General features: G+C 37.2%; 1 protein-coding gene across 2 annotated transcripts in view; it reads right to left on the reverse strand.

Moving 5' to 3' along the window:
* The window catches only part of LOC137295469 (brain acid soluble protein 1-like), a 72918-nt gene that overhangs the window by 49026 nt on the left and 7690 nt on the right, over positions 1 to 16202 (reverse strand). The window contains exon 1 of one of the 2 annotated variants that reach the window (XM_067826856.1): positions 10963 to 11034. The exons of the other annotated variant lie outside the window; for it this stretch is intronic. The gene's annotated coding sequence lies outside the window, so the exon portion shown is untranslated. Of the gene's footprint in view, positions 1 to 10962; positions 11035 to 16202 lie in introns of those variants that run through there. 2 annotated transcript variants of the gene reach the window in all.

Below are 16202 nucleotides of genomic sequence, written 5' to 3' on the forward strand. Positions count from 1 at the left end.
TCATGATGATGATGATGATGATGATCAAGACTCAGCAAGTATTTTCTGTGGTACTCATTTCACATATGGCTTAACTGAAGACGGATGCAGATGAAAATGGTTTCATGAAACAAGAGGAACATTGGTTGGGAGCTGAAACACCTTCAGTTTTGCTCAGTCTGAATTCAATACTGTTCATCATATGACATTGAGTGAGTGAATGAGTTTCTTTTACCAATATTCCAGCAACATCACAGTGGGGGACATGAGACAGGGGCTTCATAAATTGTGCCCATGTGGGGAAATCCAACACAGGTTTTCAGAATAATGAACAAACACTTCCCCCATTAGGCTACATCACTGGCCCTCGTATAACAGTATTTATACACTTGCATCATTTCTAAACAATATGTGAACTGATGAAATGAACCAAGTAAATCACACAATCGCTTTAACCAGTAAACCATTCAGTTGGATCCACCGTTAAATCTGACCATCGCTCTGACCAGTAAACTATTCAGTTGGATCCACTGATAAATCTGACCATCGCTCTGACCAGTAAACCATTCAGTTGGATCCACCGTTAAATCAGACAATCGCTCTTGCCCAGTAAACCATTCAGTGGGATCCACCGATAAAGACAATCATTCTAACCAGTAAACTATTCAGTTGGATCCACCAATAAAGACGATCATTGTAACCAGTAAACCATTCAGTTGGATCCACCGATAAAGACAATCATTGTAACCAGTAAACCATTCAGTTGGATCCACCGATAAAGACAATCATTCTAACCAGTAAACCAGACCACTGTCCCACCAGTTAATCCACCAATTGCTTTCACCTTCAGGCGCTCCAGTGAAAACATTTTCACACAATACAACCTTTACAAACATCCAACTCTGACCTGTTCAATATACTGTGAGACCAACAAGTAACATTTCAAAACTAACTAAATGTCAACCTTTCTAAATAATGAGAGTGAAATAGCTTATTCACATGGCTAACCAGAGTACTGGCTCAAAACACAAGCTGAGCTCCGTCAGTAGGAGTTGTACACATGGGCCGCATCTGTTTACTGGGGGGATATTAACTGCTTAGTCAAGGCATATGGCCTCCATAACTCAATCTTGCAAAACACTTGGTACAAGTATTCACTTGTATACTGTGTAAAGCCTCTGGAGATTGACAAATGTCGAACACAGTCTGGTTCACATTGGAGGGCTAATTGGTTAATGCTAGCTGCTGTTTGCATATCTGATAAAGGACACTTGGAAATATATGTTTCAATTTGCAGTTAATGTTTGGAAACATTCTGCATGTGTTTTCTGCACATTTGATTCCGTGAAGTTTTAATGATTATGAGTATCTTCTTAAATGTTTTAATGTTGTTCAAGCTTTTTGGGAGACATTGCTATGAGTGTCTATATTTTAGTACAGCATTTTCCATCACCTTATTGACACTATATGGCTGAAACACTGCCAATGGGACGTAAATTTTAACTCACTCCTTCACAATCACCTAAGACCTTATATCAAAATACTAAATACATAGCATGGTATGTTCTAGTGGTGGTCTGATTAAATGATGCCAAGTCATGATTCAAATTACCTTGAAGACTCCTGGAAATTTGTGATCCGAACATGGATTTATGATTTGCAAATGCAGAACTTCATGCTTTTCTTTAATCTTTTTGTACATTATCAAACACAAGAAAAGTTGATGAATGACACATCAATTATTTTCGATGACTGCTCGTTAGTAATGATTCAATCATTAATTGTGAGATTTTAACCAGATCCCAACACTAGCATGTTTGCAAGTGGTTTTATGTTACATTATACTGTTTTGAGTAGGCAACATTACGTATGTATAAGCCAGTAGGTATCTAGATAACTAACCATGAGGTCCTAATGATCTAGCACATCGTGGAACAGGACCAACATGTTGCAGTCCCACACAGCCCACAGGGACTACTGAACCATCTGCCCTGCGTGATGTATCTCCTGACACAGCGCTGCAGACACGGTGCAGACACAGGTGTTCCAGAGTACTAGACTTCGGGACACCCACAGATCCATCTAACACTCCTCTGAGAGGGAATTACAGCTATCTACCAGGAACTCACTTTCATGATCACACAGATTTAACTGAGTCTATCTATTTTAACATCTAGTGGAATCTATTTTTGGTAATATATTATTAGGCTCCACACTTGGGCAACAGCTACAAATATGGTTATCACAAGCTATTCAAGAGTTAAAGAATCTGACAAATGTCATGCTACTGCACATGCTCAAAAGCCAGACACCTATAAGATTAGATATTCATTTTAAAGTACATCCATGATCTGATCCAGACAGCAGCACAGGCTACATTTTACAATGACAAAAATGGCAACATAAGTAAATTGAAATATTATCAAATGTTGTCACCAGCATTGTAGCAGTAAATACTATGTGACACACAACTAACTAAACAATAACATATAATATTGGCACAGCCCAGGACATTATCTGATCAATTGAAAAGCTGTTTTACTATACTTGGCAGATCCAGACATGTCATTGCCATTTACTTTTTATCTTTTATGAATTAAATCTCTTTTCACATTTCTGAGTGGAAAATATCATGCTTTACTTCACCCATAGTGCAATGTCTTGAATGGTTAGACTAATATGTTGTTGGCATGATGGCAGCTTACAGGGATGGTGCTGTTCCACTCTAAAATTCGCAATTTGAAGGATTCTCCTAATAGTTAACTGTTTGACACTTGATACTAACCAGCCATTTTCATGTACTTTGGTTTATATCATATAGTTATCAAGTTTATATCATATAGTTGTCCGGTTCATATTATACAGTTATGGAAGTCAATGGCTGTCTCAAAAGTATTTTACATCACTTGGACAGCAGATTCCATTATTAAATATAAACATCCAGAATTCATTTGTCTAATGTATCCTAATATACTATCCTTGGCTAAAAGTAATAAAGAATCATAATCTACTGGTAAACACATATAAGATGATCCTTGACCTGACAAATGACCCCAATTTGCATACTTCAGGACGCCCCACAGAACGATCCACTTGAAACAACAAGCGAGTTTAGTTTTACGTCGCACTTAGCAATATTTCAGCTATATGGTGGCGGTCTGTAAATAATCGAGTCTGGACCAGACAATCCAGTGATCAACAACATGAGCATCGATCTGCGCAATTGGGAACCGATGACATGTGTCAACCAAGTCAGCTAGTCTGACCACCCGATCCCGCTAGTCGCCTCTTACGACAAGCATAGTCACCTTTTATGGCAAGCATGGGTTGCTGAAAGCCTATTCTACCCCGGGACCTTCCTGGGTTCCACTTGAAACAAGAGGGAGACAGGTTGTCTGATAAATATTGAGAAGTTCATCTAATATGTGTCTAGCAGTAACTTACACCTTTTAGCCTATTTAGTTTGCTTAGTTCTGATAACGAATTTTGAATTTTAATTCAATTTAAATGCCAAAGACATCGTTTCAAATATAGTATAGCAGAGTCGATGACCACAAGCATTGAAAGCCAATTTCACATCAGAAGTAATATAATACATACTAGGCACATACAGATGTGTTGTCTTATCACCTTAAACAGCTCCTAATTTCATAATATTTCCATGCTTTTTCACTCTATGTATCTGTAGTCATTCTCAGTAGAAATATGACAAATTTCTAAGTTTAGAACTACTACTTTCTGAATACATGCTAATGTTAGTGATCACAAAGAGGAAGCTGACATGAAATCAAATCAGATGTTGCCATGTCACACCTGGTAAACACGTTACGCATTGCATTTTTTGTACTGTGATGTTGGTGACTGCGAACTTCTACATCAATAATCTGAATATAAAATTTCATACAAATATGTCACAGTATTGCCCTACAAGTCTCAAAACTGACCTCTGTATCTATGCTTGGCTTTATTTGTTTCCCAACTCCGGTAGAAATGTCACTATCCCCAACATCTTCAGTTTCTTGGCAGAACACTGGGTTTCCAATGATAGATTAAACAAAGTCTAGTCTCATTCATGTGCTTCAGGTTTGAATTCAGCAAAGATAAATCCCTGAACATCATGAATGGCTGCACCGACTGTCCATGAGAAAGCAGGTTAGGCTCTCTAAAAGCACAAACTGGATTTGATTTAGGGTTCTGTCTTCAAGGCAGACTGACACTCAGTCACAGATAACATCTCCATCACAACACAATCTACGACTACATAACTCAATACAGATTCCTTACCTCCAAATCCCTGCATTTGGAAATATCATACTAAAATTTGAATTAATTGCTGATGGACAAATTCTACAAACTACAAAGAAATGTGATGTTTACCTAGTCAAAGTCATATTCCTTGGACAAAAAAATAACATTCTGATGCTAACCCAATGGTTGTGGTTGATAGGAAACATAATCCATGTTCAAAGTTATTGAAGATTAATGCTAAATAATCTCAAACCTTCAATTTGTTGCAACAGACTGACAATAAACAAATTCTCCATGAGGGAATTCCCATAAAAGTAAACAGTCCTGATAAAGGTTTGGTTCAGTTTCAATGCTACTTCACAATTAGTACACACTTATGTTTTCACAGCTTAATGTTTGCTCTGCGCAGGCTTGTCCCCTGGCAAATCTTCAGACAAGATTTGATTGTGTGGGATTTTTTCTGCATTGCTCATGTGTGCCAGTTACACCTGCAGAACACTATCAAATAGAAAATCATTGTCAAATATCTTCTCCTGTATGATTCAAACCTGTGGAAAACATACTTACGATTGAAGACCAGTGGTATACATCGGGAGTTTACACATCATTTACTTACTCTCTGTGCACCAAGTGTTCTTGGTAATATTTTCAACAGTTTTATTTGTTTAGGGTGAATCTCCTGTTGTGGGATGATGCCAGCTCTAGTGTTTGTTGCAGAGCCAGAAAAAGCCTTGTCGCTTTACTGTGCCAGTAATTCTTTTTAAACATGTTCACCTCATTAGTACTGATATTTTTTTATGGTTTGGAGCATAAACAGCTATTGAAATCTCCAGGATCCAATACAGTCTGGCAAGTTACCAACAATATTATGTTGGCTTAAACACGGTTGAATAGCAAGATATACTGGATTTCTTGTGATTGTTACAATGATGTGCGGTGAGGTAAAATGGGGTGTAATGCTGTATGTATTTTTCTCATATAACAAGGTGCGTTCATGTGCATGTGTGGCTGCTGGTACTAGGCCAGACAAAGGATTCAGAACCTGAGGAAATCTAGACTTCCTTCATTTAAGGCCTTAGCATTGTAGAGAAGGCTTGGCATTAGGCAAAATTTATGTGGTTCAGGGACTGAGAGGCATCAGCTGTTTTATAGTGCCAGCTCATTGAGATACCATGTGGGAGTTCAGCATAAATACTCCACTCAGACACATTATACCCAGTCCAAGCTGACCAGTCCTTGTTTTACCCTTTAATGCCAAGGGCAAGGCAGGGAGCAACAAGTACCCTGTTATATCCTGTTTTGGTATCATGCAGCTGGGGAACCCATGACCTTCCATTCTATCGACTAGATCACAGAAGCAGTTTCTTTAAAGTAAAAACGAAATGAACAGTATTTCAGGTGGTGAGGTGAGGTGTGTCTAGGGTGTGGCATTGCAAAATTGAGTGAGAGAGATTTAGTATTATTAAGTCTAGTCACATGATGATCCAGTGTTCCTTAGCTTCTGAGCTGTACATGTGATGCAGAATGTAAGCCAAACATAAGCCTATCCTACCCAATCGAGGATGAGTGCTTCATAATGAAATCTTCCTGGAGTAATTGGCTCTTTCTACAAGTGACTGAAGCTAATGGTGTGTACAATGTATGACAGAAGTAGCACCAGCAGGGTGGTAACCGGGGAGGCTGAATTTACAGTGTCTGAGATATCTTATCAAATGAAAATCACATGAAATATTTACACTCTGGCATACACTATTCAAAGGACATCATGTATCCCTGAAAGGAAGTCCCCTGTATATAAAAAAAATATTATATTCTGATGTACAGAAACTGTAGACAAAACTTTCCACAAGACTTGCCATAATTCAGTTGTGTGTGTTGTGAAATGCTTATGAGGATACATCACGTGTGGTGTGTTGCTCAACATTAAAACACAATACTGGATTGTAAAGCACACATGCTGTGTTCTTCATTTGCTATATGCTTGTTTACCCAGCAGTAAATGGGTACAAGGTAGGATGAGATAATAATCTTAACCCATCTCTCAGGCAGTTTGGGTTGTATACTCCCCAGAAAGAAGAGACTGAACCTCAAATACATACTGATCAATAGACAGGGATAACAATAAGTTTACTACACAAATATGTATCATGACAATGAAATTCATTCTCCTTAGGCGTTGCTTGTTGTTTACCACAGCACTCAGCAATATTCCATAAGAGTGACTGCAGTCTGTAAATATTCAAGTCAGGACTAGATAACCTTTTATTTTTTAACAAAGATGTCATTTGGAGTCCTTTACTTTAGTTTAACAAATTCCTTAAAGAAATCTGTTAGACGACTACACATCACACTTTTCTATCTATTAATGACATTAAGCAATATTTAGCTAAATGGTGTTATGGGCTGCGTTACCATTTCGTTCCGTTTTCTCACCCCTCCACTGTTTACATTTCATCCACCAGTTAATTCCCACACTTGAAGTCACTTCCGCTTATGTCAGCAGCTTGCCTCTTGTGCAGCTACACTTAGAGCCACGTAATATCTGCTGGCATTACGTCACGTCTTTCAACAGCATAGCTTCACACCAAGCAGGACAAGCTTGGAGGAGAGACACAGGCTTTGATATTAAATGGTAACTTACAGAATTAGAACTATGACCACCCAACCAGAATATAGACTTTTGAAGTTCTATTAGCTCTAAGATAGTCGTAAGTGCCATACATTAACATTACCATACAACTATCTTAGCGGTAAGAGAGCTTAAAAAATATAGGCCCAGCTTAACTTGATAGTATGTATTCTAGATTCAGCTAACATTTTTCAGTAGCTGAAAGTTGTCCTTCATGCATTATGTCTAGGAATCAAGTGTAATATTCTCAAGAGTAAAAAAATCAAAACAAACTTTTTACCAATCTAGAGATCTAGTTTCTGAATGTAATATATGCCATATATTGATTACATCTGATTAAATCCTTGACCTTAACTTTGCTCTTTCCGAACATTCTGGTAGACTGGAATTCGACAGCTGCTGACATTTCCAACAAAATTAATTTGATTCAAATCTCCCTACATCAGTTGAACTGTTATCTGCGATATTTGAGAAATAGGAGAAAAAGGTCTATTACAAAGAGCAGTTGCTAAGGATACTGATATGTCACTAAGGCTATTGATTTGTACCTGTTGTAAGTTCATAGAGAGAAGCAGCACACTCATGAATGAAAAGGAAACAAGTTCCATCATATTTACAATGGATTTGATTATTTTGTATTCAGCTTTTCTAGCAAGACCTGTCATCGTTACCATGGTAACTATATATTTCAACATTTGAAGGTACGCGGTTGTTATCTGTTACTATATAGTATGTGCTCAAAAAATCAAAATAGGAGTATCATTGTTACAGTCTCTTAAATGAGCATATTTTACCTAAAAAAAAGCCTTCTTAAACTATAGTCATAAAATATAAAGTGAAAAGGAGTCGAAATTCTTTTTCCATTTTCGGCCTGAAACTTTGACTAATCTAGACATGCCACTTACTCTAGGTTTGCATGGACTTTCATGGATGGTTATTTCAGGGTCTACAGCAGACCACATGGTAGGTGGCCATTGGAGATTTGTATACTCAGCAGCCACATGTTGTAAAACTTAAACAACTATGATGTGATGTAAAGGAATTCTACAGGCACAGGGGGTGGGGAAGCCTTGTGGTTAAGGTTAAACACACCAACGACCGGGTTTGATTCTCCATATGGGTACAATGTGTGAAGCCCATTTCTAGTGTCTCGCACCATGATATTGCTGAATATTTAGGGATGGCAACAGGTGAAGCTGATTTCAGTTGAAAATCAGCTGGGGGTCTGGGGGACACAAGTCCCAAACATGGTCCAGGATTGATTGATATGTAACTAAATCCATGGATTTCTCCAGATTCGCAGAAAACTGCCATCCCTGAATATTGCTAAAATGTGGCATGAAATAAACGTTACTCACTATAGACACAGTTATGCACTGGTATTGTTGTTAAATGTACAAAGAAATTGATCAGTGATTGGACAAAGCAGTATCCTGTAACCGTTATCAAGTCTGCTCAAACTAATGGTCAAAGGTGCAAGTATCGGGGCTTAATGAACAAGGGAATAGAAATAATCAGTCTGTGCACACTGAACTGTAGATTGTGTCAAGGATTAATCAAATACCATCAATAATCAGTATGTGTACGTTTAACTGTAGATTGTGCCAAAGATTAATCACATACCATGAATAATCAGTATGTGTACGTTTAACTGTAGATTGTGCCAAAGATTAATCACATACCATGAATAATCAGTATGTGTACGTTTAACTGTAGATTGTGCCAAAGATTAATCACATACCATGAATAATCAGTATGTGTACGTTTAACTGTAGATTGTGCCAAAGATTAATCACATACCATGAATAATCAGTATGTGTACGTTTAACTGTAGATTGTGCCAAAGATTAATCACATACCATGAATAATCAGTATGTGCACACTGAACTGTAGATTGTGTCAAGGATTAATCAAATACCATCAATAATCAGTATGTGTACGTTTAACTGTAGATTGTGTCAAGGATTAATCACATACCATGAATAATCAGTATGTGCACACTGAACTGTAGATTGTGTCAAGGATTAATCAAATACCATCAATAATCAGTATGTGTACGTTTAACTGTAGATTGTGTCAAGGATTAATCACATACCATGAATAATCAGTATGTGTACGTTTAACTGTAGATTGTGTCAAGGATTAATCAAATACCATCAATAATCAGTATGTGTACGTTTAACTGTAGATTGTGCCAAGGATTAATCAAACACCATGGTAAGGAGAAAGCCTGAATCAAGGGTTAATAAGATTCCACAACAAAGATGGAATTTAATCACATTTCATCCCACGAGTCCATGTAATCAGCTCATAGGAAAACCATTCAAAATCACCATAATACACCTTTCACTTTATGAACCCAAATTTTATCCAGCCTTAAAGCTATTTCCTAAAAGAATATGCACAATCTCGCAATCCAAATTCAGCAACATGTTACAAGAATCTTAATTATTTCAACAAAAATTGAATTTGTTACATATTTATTACACAACGGAAGGATGTTACACACTAAATCGATAGAGTGATCATACAGGATCTCTAGGTCTTTAAGATGCTGTACTCTGCTTTAAGAATTACGGCATAAGGCAATAGGATCGCAACAGCTACAACTGCAGTCATCCCCTTTTCAGAAATAAATCAAATCTGAACTGGCTGAGTTTCATTACACATTTGGAAAAATGGCTTGCAGGTCTTGCGGACATTTTATTGATTTGTTTTTTCCCCTTTGATTTTGGCAGCTGGGGCATTTTAAGACTCTTGCCACATTCCAACTCACTCCTTAGATTTTTCGGGGGATCATTCCTAATCCAGATCAATGAAGTCTCAAGAAAGTGCCTGCGTTTTTGGCTGTTTGGCGAATACATGGTGTTATTCTCAGACAGACTGTTGCCAAAATGGGAACAGTGTAAAAAACAGCCTTCTTGATAAGACTCTTGTTGTTACACATATAATGTTGACAGAATTGTTTCACACATTTTTATGGCTGCATGTAAAGATATCAAACACCTGCAAGTATTTTTCAATCTTTTTTCAAACAAAATACCAGAAATACCAGATTGCTAAATGTCAGTCCCATGTTCTTTCAAAACAGACATTAGTTTCGCTTAATGAAAGAAATGGTACAGAAGTACCAGAATGTATGAAAATTCAGTCATGAAAATTTTAGGGTACTGCTGTGGTCCGTTATGAAACAACTGAGTTGACTGGAGAAACCTGCAACTTGAAACACAAGCAACCAGGCCTTACAAGGCAGTGACATACAGGTTACCAAATTAGTTGCATCCATAAGTTTTATTTTAAGCTTGTTGGTCAAAAATGTTGATTATTGTACACAAGTTCAAAAGAAGCACTTGACATATCTGAATTTCAAAGGGTTGAGGCAATATAGACTTGCCCAATCCTTGTAGACACTTTATGCAATTTCAGAGGTGTAAGAGACTGGGCCTAGATTTTCAAAGCTCACTTAGCACTACAACAGTTATAAGTGCCATTCATTAATATTAACTCATGACTTTTGTTAGTGCTAAGAGAGCTTTGAAAATCTAGATTGAGATTATCCTTTACACAACCATCTGTGTAAATGAAGTTCTAGGAAGTTCTTGCAAATGACATTTATCTATATATTCACACTATAAACTAACTCAGCATTTACCTGAGGAAGGAGCAAGAATAAGTTCTGAAACATTGTATCAAGAATAAAAAGAAGTAATTTTCCATAAAAACATGTCATGAATTCCTCATGTAGATGTAATCAATTGTTAATGTCAAGCCGACGCCATGGCCTGGTGGGTGGGTAAAGTACTGCCCTGGAAACTTGTTGCATGAAATAGGGATATGTCCTTTATCAGACAGTTATCTAGATATTGGCAGATTTAAAGTGGATTAACACCCCAGTCAGAGACAGTTGTTTCACACTATGGTGAACACTGTTACAGCGATATCATTACTGCCTGTAGATAGTCAGATCTCGACAATCCATGTCAAGCCAGGAATCAGTTTGTCAGACAACCATGACACAGAAAGACATCCAGTTACAACTTAATAAAAATTAATAGTTCAAACAAAAGAGTATAAAGTTTTTCTCCAAATTCAAGAGTCCAACTCACCACTACAGCGTTCCTGAATAGTTGTAGGCCAAGGTACATGCTCACACCCTACTGACTGACTGACTGAGCGTTAGAGGTAGTTACCTGTCAGATAACATTATCTGTGGTCAAGGACACCTTGTATCACCTACTGCTGAAGCCCTGCATCCTTGTGAACTACAGAGTTAAATCACAAATATTACTGATATGCTTTGGTAATATACAATTCTCCATCCCTAGCAACACTTAGAGCTGCTCTGGAAACTACTATGTTCTGGGTATTTAATGCTTTTTCTTCTGGTCTCTGAGCAACTGTGGGTGGATAAAACCTATTATTGCACAAGCTAGTGTGTCATACGACTTATACGAAATGAGTGTCAAACTTTAATTGTCTAGCAATGAGGGCAATACATACTTTAGCTCAGGTTTTCCTGCAAGTCATATGATACACTTGCTGGGTGAAATAATTTTTTTAAAAACTAAAAAACATGTTCTATGCATGTACGTTTGTACAGTAAAACACAGTAAACAAGTGTGACGGCACCCTGATGTCACATTCAGTTGTTAAATAATGTCATGGATGACTAAATACAGACACAATGGTTGATAGACAAAATTAGTATGTTCCACATAGACATGTTATATTCATATGGGTAACAAAGATTATTATCATTATTTCTATTACAATGATTACACTATCTCACAATAACAGATGTCAACAAAGGATGCCCACAGATAATGTAAAATTTCAATTCTGGAGAATTTCAAAAACATTTCTGAACAAGCAAGATAGTTTATGGAAAAATTCAAAACTTAAACTAGGATGACATTTAATGGAGAAATGCACAGAAAAGCCTGGTTGCCATTGCGATATCTGTAGGATGTGAGGGGGTACACCTGCTGGATGATGTAGGGCACAGCTCCACATCTTGTAGGAGGTCATATAACATACTTGTGACAAGTTGTGGGGAGAATACTGTCCATGACCTTCACACTAAACTGTCACTTTGACTTTCAAGATTCAGTATTTCTGGGTCCTTCATTCATAACATCACTACTTCATCATATGTGGGAGACAAGACAGGTGAAAGAACGTGAGCATTCTTCTCATAAGGCAGATGATAACCAATACTGTTGTTTTCGTAGCTTGGTTGTTTAACACCACACTCAGCAATATTTCAGCTATGTGGTGTTGGTCTGTAAATAACAATCTGTACCAGACAGTCCAATGATCAACAGAATGAGCACCGATCTCCAAGTTTTTATACAATGACGTGTGTCAACCATGTCTGGGACCACCCAATCCAATTTGATGCCTCTTATGACAAGTGTGGGTTGCTGAAGACCAAATCTGACCTGGATCTGCATGGGTCTGTTGTTTTGAAATCACTAAGCTAAACTGGAGTAAATTCATGGGAAGAAAAGGATAAACATAACATTTTCAGAATTGTTGTTACCTGAGGAATAAGTACATCTCATTCAGTCCATAGCCACCAGCAATACCGTCAGACAAAACTGCTTGACGTGCACTTTGAAAGCCAAATAAGCACTTGTACAAGTTGTTTTAACAATGAGATTTGCAATTTCATGGATCAGAGCAAGTTCTAGATGCTTACAGTATTCACTGGTCATGGTCACAACACATTACTTCATCTTGTGACAATTACTCAGAAAAAACGATGTTGTGTTATGATGTAATATTTGTGTACTTGAAATTAGTCCACAGTATTGAAATCTTGGAACAAGAGACCAGTTTCATTGCATGTCCAAACATCAAATTCATTGCAGACTTGTGAGAAATATTCTTATCACAGTACCCGAGTCAGGTCTTTCAGAGGTTCATTCAGAAATGTGAAGAAATGAAGCATGTTTGGATACCTTGATTATTGACAGTAATACTACATGGCTACTTCATGCCCTTTATCAGGTGACTACCGAGTACATATATCGCTCAAATAAATCTCTACAACAGTAGAACTGTTGCATCATTTAACACGACAATGTTTCCAAACTCATTTTCATGAATGGTTGTCTGAACATAGTATATTCAAAACATGACATTCATATTGGACTCCAGTTAGTTATGATCAATTTTTTACAGGAACTTTACAGAATGTATCCAACTACACATAACCAATACACTGGTCCCAAGGACCAATGTTAGTGCCATCTAACAATAACCCCAATTCTCAAAATCAATCCACAAGAGCCTGACTAAGAAACTCCAACTCTGTTTCCAGTCGAAATGAAGTAAAGCAAATTTTCCTGAAACAGTTACTCGAATAAGAGAATGGTTCTATGGCATGTGTGTTGACAAGCAAATCAGGCCGGAATCACCAGGCCAGGATATTGGCAATAAAACCGATCGTTTAACCCAAGACTGCAAACAGCAGATAACCCGTCTATGACCTCAGCATCAATTTGTTGCATTATTACAAAAACTAATCCTACTAACATTATCGATTTCCAAAAGTCCCTGTTCTAAAAGTCATCCATTATGAATGAGCTGTTCCTGTTCTCCACGAAGTGCCCTGTCCACCACACTTGTCTCAATGTGATAGCAGAAGCTAGCATGGACACCAAGCACCTACCAACGTGTGTCAAGACAGGGCATCGTACAAGAATAAATGGCTCATCGGTCTAACTTACTGATACTAAATACCAGAGGACAGAATTATTATGGCAGACAAGTTGCCAGTACCTGAAGCACATTAGATACCTTATCCTACTATGATCAAGACACAGTTTTGTTCCTGAATTTATTGGCCACTCAGAAGAAGAAATATAAAACAGGGAAACCAAAACTTCAGGAAATATGACGGTCCAATACAGTAATAAAAATACATAATGTCCTGTAACGTACTGTACTGTAATATTTGTTAATTACCTTAATCACAAACCATTGCTATTTCTAGTAAAGGATATTGTACGATGCAAGTAACAGTGTATTCTGAGGGACATACGGACCTTACTTTTTTCTGCATAATATCTGACCATTTGTACAGACTGAAAGGACATTCCTGCACTATGATGGTTGTAATATTGGACAAACAGTACCTTTTATGTTTATGTTTGTGGTTTATAGAATACTGCCACTGTTCCTTAATGGAATGCTATGCAATAAAATATCTCATCGTATTACATGCATTGATGACACGTTTCAAGGATGTTAATTCACAAAGACACCCAGGGATTCAGGAATTGACATGGGTGATACCAACATGAAACTGAAAAGAGGGGTTGGTGGGTCCTTCAAATTACATCTGCTATCTGGCTCCCTAGTGATGTAGAATACTGTGAGTTAGTCAGGGTTCAAATAATCCTCTTTGTGCCACTCAATACTGCAGAAAAGAAGGTACAAGGACTGTCATATAGTTCACATTAAGAAATCTGTTCTAGTTTGTGTCATACAATCATCGTCACCTTTACCTATATCTAGTTACAGCATTACAATGATTGTGATCCTTTGTCCAGGATTCCTACACAAGTGCATTTGGAAGATAATTTGTGAAAAATGTGATTTTGTTGAAAATGTGGCTTATCTTACAAGTTCTTTGCTTCTTGAAGAGGTAAGGTAATATTGTCAAATGTAAAATGTCACAATACTTGCATACCTCTTCCTATTTATTAGGGTCTAGACATGTGGAATACAAGTATAATTTTAATATGACTTTCTTCCACTGATACAATAAATGTATGTTTATGATATGTAAGTTGATGTGTGTATATTGAAAAGGGGGTCATCTGGTAAGCCAAGTTCTCTTTCTAGATGACTCAATCTTCTAGTGTTGCAGATGTGCCTATTCTACTTCTGTAAAACAAATAGTGACAGAGACAAACTGCTGTGGTTATATGAAATAATACCTCATTTTTAGCCCAGACTTATGTTGTTTCAAAGTGAATTCATTAATCTCTGAAGAAAAATATAGAAGTACTCAAAGAGTCCTTATCACGAGAAGCGACTAAGTCATAAATGAAGGTTCTGAACACTTTTTATGTATTCAATTCAACATTGTTAAAAGATATTTGACTTCAAATGAATCCTTAACCCCTATTTTAACCCACTGTATCTTATCATAGAAGTATAAAGAATTATTCTGATTTTTATCCAATTCCACATGAAGTACTATCCTCACCTTACAACTAATTATTTCATAAGTTCACCATCACAAGCCATTTTTCAGCTGGTGAAACGCAATCCTGAATTGTTTGCTGTCAATCAGAGACTGAAGTAGGGGTATTGTATGGCAGAAACATACAGACTGGAGGGTATCCGTAATCTTATGCAGCCATAGCCAATACTAGTAAGGTAATCTGCTTCAGGTATTATCTGCACAGTCAAATGTATCAATAAAATGGTCATTATTCATGTGTTCTTACACCAGTAGACCTTCTTGCAGATTTCAAATCAGATTTCTTTCTGTATCATTGATTTACCATACTGCATCATCTAGTTATCATACTGTATCACTGTAATGTTATACCACTTCAACAAGAGATGTGTCAGTAACTACACCATTTAAGCACTAGGATAGGGCTAAAACCCTCAGCATAATCATGAAATGGCAGGACTGGTTGGAAAATAAGCAGTATTCATGGTATTTATCAATAAAAACATACCTCAAGAGAGACATCGTATTCAAATGCCTTAAACATCGCTATTATGTGGCTATTAGGTTGCTCAACCATCACTGGCTGCATCTCAAATGATACAGTGCCCATTTAGAACTAAACTGTCTTCAAAAAACATTACCATACAATTGAGGGTATTTAGAAACAGGCTACAGTCTTGAACTAATCAAGGAGCTATTTACAGAACTGCAATGATCTTACAAGCTAGCATGCCTCCGCTTGTCTTACACAAACTGTTAATGTCAGACCACAGGCAACAACTACCAAACATTTAATTTGCACTGACCTTCAAACAAACAATAATGACTAGTTTTTTCTCACACTCAAATAACGCATACGAAAATAGTTGGCATAGCTGTGAATACCCACACCAGGAGAGAGATAAAATGTCACCCATGATCAGCCAGTCAGCACAGTAATGCCAGCCATGCAGTTTTTAATATTCACTGCAGAAATGTGCTGTATGTCAGTGATTGAGTGAAGCATTTTCAAAACAGAAATTCAAATTGCTGGCAGGCACAAAATCTGTAGTGTTAAGGGATGTGTGTTTCATCTTCAAAGATAATAATGAATTATCTTTTTCTAAACATGGCTTAACATGCACATGCATGCCTTTGGTGGCACAGAAG

Source organism: Haliotis asinina, chromosome 8 (genome assembly GCF_037392515.1).
Source record: "Haliotis asinina isolate JCU_RB_2024 chromosome 8, JCU_Hal_asi_v2, whole genome shotgun sequence".
Lineage (NCBI taxonomy): Eukaryota > Metazoa > Mollusca > Gastropoda > Lepetellida > Haliotidae > Haliotis > Haliotis asinina.